This window comes from Spermophilus citellus, assembly GCF_964194105.1.
Source record: "Spermophilus citellus genome assembly, chromosome: 17".
Lineage (NCBI taxonomy): Eukaryota > Metazoa > Chordata > Mammalia > Rodentia > Sciuridae > Spermophilus > Spermophilus citellus.
Genome location: NC_138199.1, coordinates 51,142,909 through 51,154,816, shown reverse-complemented (window position 1 = coordinate 51,154,816; position 11,908 = coordinate 51,142,909). Strand labels below are relative to the sequence as shown.

The 11,908-nt window shown below is 51.3% G+C and overlaps 1 long non-coding RNA gene across 3 annotated transcripts; it reads left to right on the top strand.

The window, feature by feature from the left end:
- The first annotated feature begins 5,691 nt into the window (after positions 1–5,691).
- LOC308636415 lies at positions 5,692–11,697 on the top strand. Of its 3 annotated transcripts, XR_014019399.1 has the most exons (5): positions 5,692–5,825; positions 8,249–8,359; positions 8,674–8,869; positions 9,265–9,394; positions 11,209–11,697. It is a non-coding gene; the product is annotated as an uncharacterized lncRNA (long non-coding RNA). The 3 variants fall into 3 exon arrangements; XR_014019401.1 differs by having other exon boundaries at positions 8,249–8,869; XR_014019400.1 differs by lacking the exon at positions 9,265–9,394 and having other exon boundaries at positions 8,249–8,869.
- Positions 11,698–11,908: the final 211 nt, after the last annotated feature.

Below are 11,908 nucleotides of genomic sequence, written 5' to 3'. Positions count from 1 at the left end.
AAAGAACTTTGTTTTTGTGTAGTCGGATTATAAATGAGCTAAATGAAGGACCCCACAACTAATCCAGAAGGCCTAGAATCCTTCCTCCTCTGCAAAGGGGGCTGCCACTTTGTGTCTACACAGCCAGTGGGGAGTTCTGATCCTCCTATCCCCAGCCCCCACAAAAAACACCCCTTATATATCTCCTACTCCCTTGGATCAGGAGGGGAGTGGAGGTTGGTGGTGTCAGAGAGACGGCTGCCTCCCACTTACTCTACTCTAGGGAACAAGGTGGGTTTTGGGGTTTTATTTTTATTTGTTTGCTACCAAGGATGGAACCCAGGGGTGCTTAACCATGGAGCCACATCTCCAGCCCTTTTTTGTGTTTTATTTAGAGACAGAGTATTACTGAATTGCTTAGGGCCTCACTAAGTTGCTGAGGCTGGCCTTGAACTGGCAATCCTCTGGAGCCGCTGGGAGGTGGGTTTTTACTGTATGGCCTTTCTCGGGCTCTCTGGGGAAGGGAGGATTCCCCATTTAGGGACCATATCTATATTTCTGATCTCCCTTCCACTGGAAGTCCTAGGCAGTTCCACAGGCACAGCCACAACTTGCCTGTGTCTCCCCAGCAGCCCCTCATATGCCAGAAGCAGATGATGGATGTGATTTGTCCCCAATAGAGCATCACACACCATCAGAGACACGGGTAGGTCCTTTGCCATCAGACACACGTGTGCACACATCACTCAGCCATGCATAAGTCATCACTCGCCAGATGGCCCATCCAGACCCCAATGCAGAAGGACACCATGAACACGCTGGGCTCCTCCCAGACTCCCAGAGACAGACACACACACCGTCCATTCCCACACAAGCAGGTGGTGTACGGAGCACACACAACGTCCTGGACACTGGACTCATCTTGACGCACAAAGACCAATCAATATGGAGCCGTGGCAAGGTGATGGGAGACTCGGCCCTACAAGCAGCTTGTTACAAAGCAGTGCATTAAGAGCTGGGAAAAGAGGAAGGCTGGGAGCTCCCAGGACTAACTCGGCCTAGGGGTTCCCAGGTATATCCATGGTAGCCCGCCTGAATCAGGGTCACCCCTAAGCTGCCTCTGTCATGGATTTGAACTTCCACACTCCGAGGCGCTCACCTCCTTGCTGGTGCATCTCAGCAGCCCTCCTGGTCTTATCAGGTCCCCCAGCCCTGACTCACATACACACAGGCCCACCTTCCAGCCCTCTGCTCTCCCTCACACACCCTCCTTCAGAGATGACGAGGAGGCCACTTGTCAGTAGAGGAGCCATAATTGGCAGGTGCTGAGGCTGCCGCCAGGGTTTTGGAACAGGCAGAGGGGAGGGAGGGGATGGGTTCCTGAGGCAGGGGGCTTGGGAGCTGGGACAGGGGAAGAGGGAGCCGGGAGGGAGGGGGCTGGCTCCAGTGCCCTCTCCTCCTCTCTGCAGGTGTAATTAGCCCTGGCAGATGAAAGGGCGTCTTTGAAAGCGGGCGAGATCCTTGTCTGTCAGCAGGGCGCTCTGGGTGGCATCGGCAGCTTATCCTGAAACCACACACGGCACCAGAGCCGGGCTGTCTGGGCGCTGCCCGGGAGACGGGGAGGCAGACCCCAAGGGCGTGAGTCTTTGACACCCAACTCCCCACTCCTCAATATCTCAGCCCTTGGCTCCCTGCGTCTTTGGGCAGGAGCTTCTCAGAACTGAGAATCCTCCAGAACCTGGCAGTGCCACTCCCAATAGGCTAATACCCCATGCCTGGGCCTGAAGGGACAGGGTACTCTCCCCCCTCCCCCGCAAAGCTGGACAGGAGGCCAAGGACAATGGCCCTAGGCAGGCCTTTCATCCTGAGATCTCAAAGCGCCATCTAATTAACCCCGCCCAGGTCGGGGACTTCCTCTGGAGTCCCTTTGGAGGGGTGTGGTCTGGGACCAACAGTTCCCAGATCCCAGCTTGGATAGGAGCCTCGGGAGGACAAGGTCTCCCAGTGTTCATCCTAACTGGGATATGGCGTCTAGAAGACTAGCAAAGTGGAGGGGCTGACACCAAACTCTAAAAGGAGAACCCCAGGGAAGCCGGAGTTTGAGGCCTGAAGAAGGGTTCCCCTGAGGCTCCCATCCCTCCAGTCACATCCCTCCAGAACATGGGTTCTGACTCAAGCACAGGGCGAACCTCACAGCGCGCAGAGTGCCGGTGGCCAGATAGGAGTGAGCACAGTGCAGAATTCCATTGATATAAAGATCAAAAATGGACAAAAAGCAAAAAAGCAAAGAAACATTCTATACTCGTTTAAGTGAGAAATAAATAAATAAATAATGGTATTGTGTTCATCTACAACTAATATATATATGTATATGTGTGGGTGTGGTATATGTGTGAGAAAGGAGAGTCATTAGCCTTCGAGAGTTTAGTAATCTGAGGGGGCACCATGGGTGCTTTGGGGAGGTGGGTGATGCTCAGTTCCTTGAGCTGAGTGGTGATTACTTGGGTGTGTTCATTTTGTGAAAATTCATCCAGGTTTTGTTTGTTTTGTTTTGGTGGTGAAGATCCAACCCAGGATCTTGTGCATACTAAGCATACACTCTACAGGAGCTACTTCTCTAGCCCCTCAGTTTTATATTCAACAACTTACTTATTTCATAGACTTTTTTTTGGTACTGGGGATATAATCCAGGGATACTTAACTACTGAGCTACATCTCCAGCCCTTTTTATTTTTTCATTTAGAGACAGGGTCTTGCTAAGCTGCTGAGGCTTTCTTTTTACACCCACCCCACACATATACATATATATAGTTGTAGATGAACACAATACCATTATTTTATTTATTTATTTTTTTTAAAAGAGAGAGTGAGAGAGGGGAGAGAGAGAGAGAATTTTTTTAAGAGAGAGTGAGAGAGGAGAGAGAGAGAATTTTTTTTAATATTTATTTTTTAGTTCTCGGTGGACACAACATCTTTGTTGGTATGTGGTTCTGAGGATCGAACCCGGGCCGCACGCATGCCAGGCGAGCGCGCTACCGCTTGAGCCACATCCCCAGCCCATTATTTATTTATTTTTATGTGGTGCTAAGGACCGAAACCAGTGCCTCACAAGCGCTAGGAAAGTATTCTACTACTGAGCTTTAACCCCAGCCCTGAGTTTGTCTTTGAACTTGCAATCCTCCTGCCTCAGCCTCCTGAGCTATTGGGATTAAAGGCATGCACCACCGCACCTGGCTTGCTTATTTCATATACTTATGACACTTTTCTGCACACATGTCATAGTCAATAAACATTTGCATTAATATTTTTTACAGGTAATGCTAAGACTTTGTTATGATTCCCTTAAGGAGTCTTGCGTTTGTCTCTTTCCTAAACTGGAGGATCACAAGCCTCACTGCAAAATAAAGACCTGGTGAGTCCAGAGGCTTGGAGACTGTGTGTGTGTGTGTGTGTGTGTGTGTGTGTGTGTGTTGCTAGGGATTGAACTCAGAGCCTTACAAACTCTACCCATGTACTGTTCATTAAACTACATCCTCAGCCTGAGAATTTCGTGACTGTACGTGTGTGGGGCCAGAAGGAGGGTATGAAGCTGGGCAGAGTCAACATTGTATAGGACCTTGAACCCTATCTACCTTCACCCCAATAGTCACACAGACACACTAATCTATCCTAGTTTACTAAAAGCCAGTGGATGCTTTGATACCAAGGGAACCAATGAGATCACCAGGGTCCCTGCTCTCCTCTGCCCCATTCCTACTATCTGGCCCCAAAATCCAAAAGTTGTGCCCAATTGGGGGCCCACCCTCTCCTCCTCCTTCCCCTATTAGCTCTGTCCCTTTCATCTCCCTTCTGTGCTCCAGGGCCTAAAAGAGGTAGATGGGGAGAGGTGGATAGAGTGTTTGTGAAGGAGCGAGCCACTGGTCCCCGCCTCATCTAATGACATCCCTGCTTCTTTGTCCTTCCTCCGCCCAGGAAAAGGACCAGGGCATTGCTTTCCTCTGCTGCCAGTGAAGGCCATGGCTTTGAGCTAGACTTCCTGGTAACTGGGGTGATGAGAAGTCCTTGGAAGGCTGAGGAAAAGTTCAGGATCCTCTGAAGATTTCTTGCCTGGAGACAGGGAAGATGAGATCACCACCTTCAGGGGTCCTAAACTTACTGGGTTTCCACTGCAGAGATTCCCACCTCCCAAGTATGAATGCAGTGAAGGTACTTCCTCCTGATATCCAATATATCCAACGTCCTAAAAGTCTGTTTTACTTTTCCCTCCCCCACTCCTCCCTCTCTCTCTCTCTCTCTCTCTCTCTCTCTCTCTCTCTCTCTCTCTCTTTCTTTCCGAGGACTGAACCCAGAGATGCTTCCCCACTGAGCCATATCTCCAGCCTTTTTATTTTTTATTTTGAGACAGGGCCCTAATTTGCTAAGGCTGGTCTTGAACTTGTGATCCTCTTGCCTCATCCTCTAGAGTTGCTAGGATTACAGGGATGCTAAATTGCTTTTCTTAGTTGCCATCTCAGAATATTGATGTTCTAATCTCCCTGTTACATAGACCTCAGGAAGGATCTGCCCCTCTTGCCTTGAGCTCAGTGGATGTTCCAATGATGACTTGGTCTCCATTGGTTTGATGGCCATCAGACCCTGGAATATAGAGCTCACCTTCTCTAGTTTCCTGGAACCCCTCCCCAACTTATAGCGCCCAGGTAGCTCCCCTAAAACACAAGAGAAGAGGAATTTGTTCTATTCTGACCTTCCTTCCAGAAGGGGGGTCTGCAACCCTCTAAGTATTCCCAGAGACCTTTGTTTTGTTCACTAATTGTATCTTTTGCACCAGAACAGTGTCTGACACATAGTAGGTGCTAATTGAATGAATGAATGGTTCTTACATTTCGAAGTCCCTCAAGAGGTCTATCCTACATTCCATCTTTACCACCATTTAACTTTTCAATTGTTCTGGTTCCAAAAGAAAAAAGCTATCAGCCCCCATCAATCAGTGTCATTGAGTACCTAATGTGTGCAATCCATTGTGATTTGGGATCATCTCTTCATAATTTAAGAATCTTGGCTTTGGGTTGGATCCCCACAATCAGAGAGGGGTGGCACAGGGGTCTCCATTTACCCCAGTGCCTCTAGTTGTCCCCTCGCCCCTCCAAATCCAGGTGTCGTTCAATTTTAATGGTCCAGTTCTGCAAGAGGCACCCAAGGTTTAATAAAATGTAACAAGAACAAAAAGTTTACTTTCTCTGATTAGAATTCCATTTGACAACTCTACTTCTTCTTTTGCTTCCATTTAAGAGAAGGGGAAAATCTCCCCATTTCTCTGTCCACTTGTCTCCGTGCCTCTGGCTCTACCTAGCCTGTGTCCCCTTCCGTGTCTTTGGCTTTACAGGAGGAGTCCCTGTCTTTTGGAAGCCCTCGTGTTTCTTCCCTGCGGGATGGGTGTGTCCCGGACACTATCTATCTCTCCCTCCCTCTCCTTCCTTTCCTTTCCAGCAAATAGACAAACTGGTGGTTGAGAAATAGGAAAAGGTGGAGAAAAAAAAGAGCCCGGAATTGGGTGTTTTCCCCCAACTCTCAGGGTCGCAGTAGCTCCAACTCTAACTGGGAACGAGTCCCGACAGGTGCAGCTGCTGTCCAGAAATTGCGCAAGGCGAGGCGCGTGCCCGGAGCCCAATCTGAACCCCGGCCGCGGGCGGAGGGCCGAGGAGGGGGTGCATCGAGACCATAGAAGCCGGCCTGCGCGGGGCGTGGGTGGAGGGAGGCAGAAAGGTTGTTTGCCGGGAAAGCGCGGCCTGGACCTGGGAGGGAGTTCCCTGCGTCTGGGCCGTGGGGGAGCTGCAGGCCGGGCGGGGGTGAGTAAGGCCCAGCGGACGCAGGAGGCTCAGTGGCGGCGGCGGCGGCGATGGGGAGGAGGGTAATTACGCAGGGAGGCTCTCGCCACAGCACGTCCCCACAAATGAGAGGCCCCGGGCCCCAGACACCACACAACAAAGCAGGAGGCAATTATTTGGCTCCAGTGGGAGGGGACAGCCCTTCGCCGGCCCACTGCAGCCAAACACCCCGGCCTCCATCAGGGCGCGGTGGGTGGGGTGCAGGACCACTCTCACCAGCCCCCGGGGCAGGAGCAAGGTCAGGGGCAGGGCCCAGGGACTCCCACCGGTTACCCTTAGAGGGGGGTCCGGTTTGGAGGGGAAAGCACTAGGAGGCCTCAGCATGATTAGAGCCACCCCCCAGCCAGCTCGGAGCCTTCCGCAGGGCCTTGGGGAGGCCTCCTGGGCTCCAGGCTGGGGAGGGCAGAAGGGCTTTGTTGGTCCTGGGGAAGGCAGTGGCTAACTTCTGAACCCCGCTTCTCCAGCTGTGGCCACACAACTGGCAACTAGGAGTCTTTCAGGCAGGTGGGGAAACCGCAGAGGAGAGAGCTGGAGCCAGGGAGATTCCAGAGCACGTGGCCTGGGCCTGGAATTCACTCACTTGATATGCAAAATGCATGCAAATTTACCCCCCCCCCCATCAAAAATCCTCAGATTCTGTTCTTTTGGAAGAAGCTTAGGTCTAATCATCTGAAGGCCCCCAGCCTCTGCTTGCCCTCTTCCCCTCCTCCATCCACCCATTCCTAAAGGAAAACTGAGCAAACACTGCCAATGCTTGGATTCACTTGGGACCTTCCTGAAAAGGACTTTCCCCTCTTTAGATGAAAGAGCCCAAAATACAGATGGGGAAAAAGAGGCCTTAAGAGATTAAGGTACTTTCCCCTGCTCTAACAGCCCACCTGGAGGATGACAGACTTCTGGGACCTTCTGACAATAGCCCTAGGTTATCAAAGCTTGCCAGCCCAGGGAGGGAAAAGAGTTCAGAAATAGGGGCTTTAAGTCTGGTTGCTGGTCTCAGCTTCCCTTTAACCTTCTAGGTGAACCTGAGCACGTCACTTTTTTTTCACCCCCTCTAGCCTCAGTTTCTCTGAATATCAAGTGACTATCTTTGGAAAAGGTTCTTCCAGGTATGGGTCATCTGGCATGGCTGCCAAGAAGCCTTTGAGCCAGCTGGCCTCTCTTGAACATCAGCAACTCTCACCCCTCCCTCCTGCTCCAGGCAACAGAGAATGAGCCCCTAACCCCTGGGTTCATCTTTCTTCATCTTCAAAATCTCACTCAAAATTCACTCCAGGAAGCCTCCTTTGACTATCCTTGCTGAACTCTGATTGCTCCTTGGTGTCAGGGTCCCCTCCATCTGGGAAAGGCCACTTGTCCTCTGCCTTTGTGGATATGCTGCTGGAAGAATTCCTGGATATTTCTGAGAATGTGCACAGCCATCCCTTTACACCCCCGCTCCTTGGGCTGGAGGCAGGATCCGTCTCCCTGTTAGACCAGGAGCTCCCAAAGACATGGACTATGTCCTTTCCAACATACTGGGGCTTTTTGAGGGCAGAGAGTTTCCATGAGGGTAGAACTGTATCTTCACTCTCAGATTAGGGCTTTTCCCTAGGGTTGAAGACTTTGCCTCCTCTACCTGTCCCAAGCCTGGGTTCTGCAGGGACCATCTCACAGAGGACAGGGACATGGATAGCCTGCCTCTCTCAGGTCTCCATTGATCTCTTTCTCAGCTTTCCCCTAAAGCCCCTTTTCTGGCCCTTTGCCACTGTCACAAGGACAGCTTTTGCCATCTCCCTCTCCTGCCCAGAGAGTTTCCTCTTCCTTACTCAGGAAACTCTGACCTGGCATCTGATTCTTCCTCCTCCTCCTCCTCCTCCTCCTCCTCCTCCTCCTCCTCCTCCTCCTTTCCCAGCCTCCTGCCTCCCTTATCCCTCTCTAGGGCCTCAGGGCAAGTATTTGCCATCTGCCCTGTCAGTGCATTCCTGGGGTTGGCTCCCAGGCTCCCTGCTGCCCCACAGGGCCTGAGAACCCTGTTCATCTGCCTGCAACACCCCCAGAATGCCTGGGTCCTTTGCTCCTGGGGAGTCCTCTCCCCCAGGCCTTCTGGGACCTGCATCATCAGGGCTCCTAAAGTCCTAGACACTCTTCACTCTGGAGCCTAGGGGCCCACTTCAACCTCAGGCATCTCCCAGTTTCCTCCTCCACATCTTCTCTGTCTTTGCCTCAGGGAGTCTCCCTACTCCAACCCTACTACTTTATGTTTATTTGCATACTACATTTGTTGGTTCAGCCCAAGCAAATTAATGTAAATGTAATGCAAACAAAATTCAAAGAGGCAGTGATACTTAATGGTCCTGACACTAGAAGACTTGCATTTCTGAAAAAGCCTTTTTTTATACCTCCAGAGATGTCTATCTGCGCAGTGCAAGGCATGGTGGCCCACACGCCTGTAATCCCAGTGACCCTGGAGGCTGAGGCAGGAGGATCACAAGTTCCAGGCCAGCTTCAGCAATTTTGTGAGACCCTCAGCAACTTAGGGAGGACCTGTGGAAAATAAAAAATAAAAAGGGCTGGGGATGTGGTTCAGTGAGAATGTTCCTCTGGGTTCAATTTCTAAAAATACCAAGAAAACAAAAAATGTATAACAGAAGTGTCCATCTGACATTTGGAGACCCTAGGCTTTGAGAGGAAAATGACTGGCTTCTGTTTTGCTCCCTGGGATACCTAGTCCATTGGAAAATTTCAGGGTCCACTAATCTGAGTTATGAAACAGTGCTGCATTCTCTTCTTGACCTACAATCTTGTCCAACCATGGCTCTTTTCATTGTAGATTTTTTCCTTTGTGATTTTTCCTTCCCTGGCTCCTGCCACTCCTTGGGCTCTGTACCCCACCATTGCTTCCTCAGGGTGATCAAAGAAGATGGCTCCTCATGGGATTCAAGAAAAGCTGAGGGAGCCTCACCTTGCATCAAAGAGCTCCCCAATAATGGCTGTAGTGCCTGAACTACCATCATTAGGCTGTTTCTGTAAGTACCAAAATCTGTTTAAAGATACTGGGGGGTCTGGCTGACATATTCTGGCATGAACACCCTAGCATGAAGCAAGAACTTGGGATCCTCCGATAGATTTGGGGTTGTTAGGGCTCAGAGGAAGGCCTGGACAAAAGGAAGAATAGACACTGAAATGCATTCAAATAATGGATGCGACTGTGTGCTTACTACATGCCAAGCCCTGAGCTGGGCTCTAGGCATGTGGTGAAGAACAAGACTGGCTGATTTCATGCAGCATAACTGAGATTCCTTACCAGCATCCACCTGGGATGCTCATGAAAATACAAATTCCCAAGCCCCTCCTGATTCAGTAAGTCTGTGGGGTTCCCCAGCATCGGCATTTAAATAAGCATTTCCCTTTCTTTTCCCAGGGGTATAGATGCAAGTAGTCTAGTGATCATACTTTGAAAAGCCCTGGTGGTATGTTCTGGGATCTAAGAAGAGTTGGAGTCGCAAGGCCCAGGGAGGCAAAAAGCAGCGGCGGGATGCTGGGAAGAGGGGGTAAGAAGCAGCAAGCAGGGTCTTCTCCCAGGTGCTGGTCTTTCACCATTGCTCAGGAGCTTCCTGGTTCCTCTCTCTTTGATCCTTGCAGAGGAGGATCTTGTACTCAGCCCTGTTGATTCCCACCCTTCATCTCCCTTAGAGATCCAGAGCATCTTCTAAGTCCAAGAAGACTGAGCCTCAGTGGGAAGAGAGGGCAGAGACCACACTCCCCACATTTGCCCTCCACCCCCAGGACTCAGAAGCCTCCTGAGCCTCTGTCTAGGTTAAAAGAAAGAGGGCCCAGAGGAAGGGATTTGAGGAAGCAGAAATGGAGGTGGGGAGCTGGAGGAGAAGGGAGGGAGGCTGGCCCTCCTCCCCTTCAGCGCCTGGCGTTTGATGCTGGGGCTGCTGAGACATCTCCTCTCCCGGAAGCTCAAGGCCAGACAGATAAACACAGATGGAGGAGAGTCTCTGCTGCTTTTATTTATGGGCCTGGTGACAGGCCCTCTCCTGTCTCAGAGTCACTAATCTACCAGGCGGAAGAGACATCCCACTCCCTCACCACCCTCTTCCCTCCCGCCTGAGACTGGGGCTCAGCCAGGCTCCAGGCCCCCCCCCCCCAAGCCAGTCGGGCACAGGCCTGTGGAGTCAGCTTCTGTGGACTGGGGGAGAGTGTCCAGGAACTCAGAAGACACCCTTTCCTCCAACAAGAGAGGGAGTTATGTCTACCCTGTCTTACATGGGCCATCAGGAGACTTTGGTTCTGCCAAAGAGACTCATCCCCATATTACATGTGCCTGGCGACAGGAGGATGGCTCGGGTGTCACCTCCAGGGGTCCTTAAACTGGACAGTTTTAAGTTTTTTGACTTGAGAAGCCCCTGAGCGGACCCTTTGAGCTGGCCTGACCTGGGTCTATCTGGGGCAGGGTCTGATGGGGACTCTGTGATATTCGGAGTTCATTTGCATAGTACATTTACACCCCACTTAGTGCCCAATGAGCTGGTCTCTGGGAAGCCATGTTAATTCCACATTCTCTTCACCTCCACCTTCTCTCCACATACTCAGCCTTTCACAAACCTGCCCCTGGCATACCTCTGACTATGGGCTGCAGGAGAGGTCTCAGGGGTAGCCAGGCCTCTGTCAGCTGGGATATGGATTTTTCCACTTCCCAGAGTTTTGTAGTCCGTTCTCTTCTACCCTGTACCCATCTATTGAGGCCCTCTGTTCTGCCATCTTTATCAAATTCTTACGCAAATCTTGGGGTGGGGGAATTAACTCAGCCTGACATAAAAAATGGGTCCCTGAGACTCCAGGGTTGGAGGTCAAAGGGCACTAAAAGGGCAGGAAGAGGAGGAGGTCAGGGAAGGAACAGATCAGTACCTGTCAGTAGCTTTGAGGCTGGACACTTGGAGCCTTTAAGAGATTCCCCAGAGATTCAGGGATTTGGCTCATGGGATCAGACGGCCTGGCTCCCTGACTCACTGTGGCCAGACCCAGACTGGGACCTGCTCAACTTGCCTTTCTCTCTTTTCCATTTAAGTGACTTTGGGTCATCCACAGGCCAGGGAGGAACTTCCCCTCCCTACCCCTTTGTCCCTCCCTGCCTCCTCTATTGTGGGCACCTCATCCTAGCTTAAACAGCCCAAGCCTGGGGAACGGGCTGATTTGGAATCTTGGTTCAGAAGTTCCAAGAAGTTTCTTCTTTAGGTAGTAGATATAGTTTCAGGATAAATGACATCCATGAGTCTCTTTCTAAATCTACTTCAGATCCTCCTCCTGGAGGCTCTTCTCCGGTAACTCATCCGTCCTCCTCCCTGTATTTTCTTCCCAGTCTTCCAGCGCGACCTCAAGCATGCCATTCATCTGCTGTCTGCCCCTGTTTCTGGTCTCTGCTGATGAATCAGGAATGTGTTCTGTCTTCCCCCCAGACGGAGAAATCCCTGTGGTCAAGAGCCACACCTCCCCTAGCCGACTAGCTGCTGGTGCAAGGGTCTCTGTGGGAAGCCATTCTGACACGTGATTGGGTGACTCCCGTTAAGGGTCTGAGGCGCTTTGGCTGTGTCGAAGCTTTCCCAGCCCTTTCCTGATGAGAGAGCCCATCCGTGTGGGGGTGTGCCTGACCACTGACCCCGGGGACCCAATCACTGACCCTGACCTTGGAGTGCGGTCCCCCCTCAACCTTCATTGGATGGAATTCTCCCCTGAATCTCTTGTTCCCCAATAAAAGGCTACTCCCCGGCGGCGTGTTCACTCTCTCTCTCCTGCTAGCCCTGAGTAATCCTTGCTGCCCTGCTGGGCGGTTAGAGGAGGGAACCAGAGAGGGGAGCCGTCTCGGACCTAGCAATAGAAATAAGGTAACTGAGTCTGTGTGTTTTATTTCCATCTCTTCTAACTAACTTTATGCCTAGAACCTCATTAATGAAACCACTGCGCAGGCCGCGTGGTAGAGGTCTCCTCTGGACCACTCCCAGTGCTGATTAGGGACTTTGTCCCCTGGCTGGCAGGAGCTAGCAGCAAGGGATGAGAGGAGG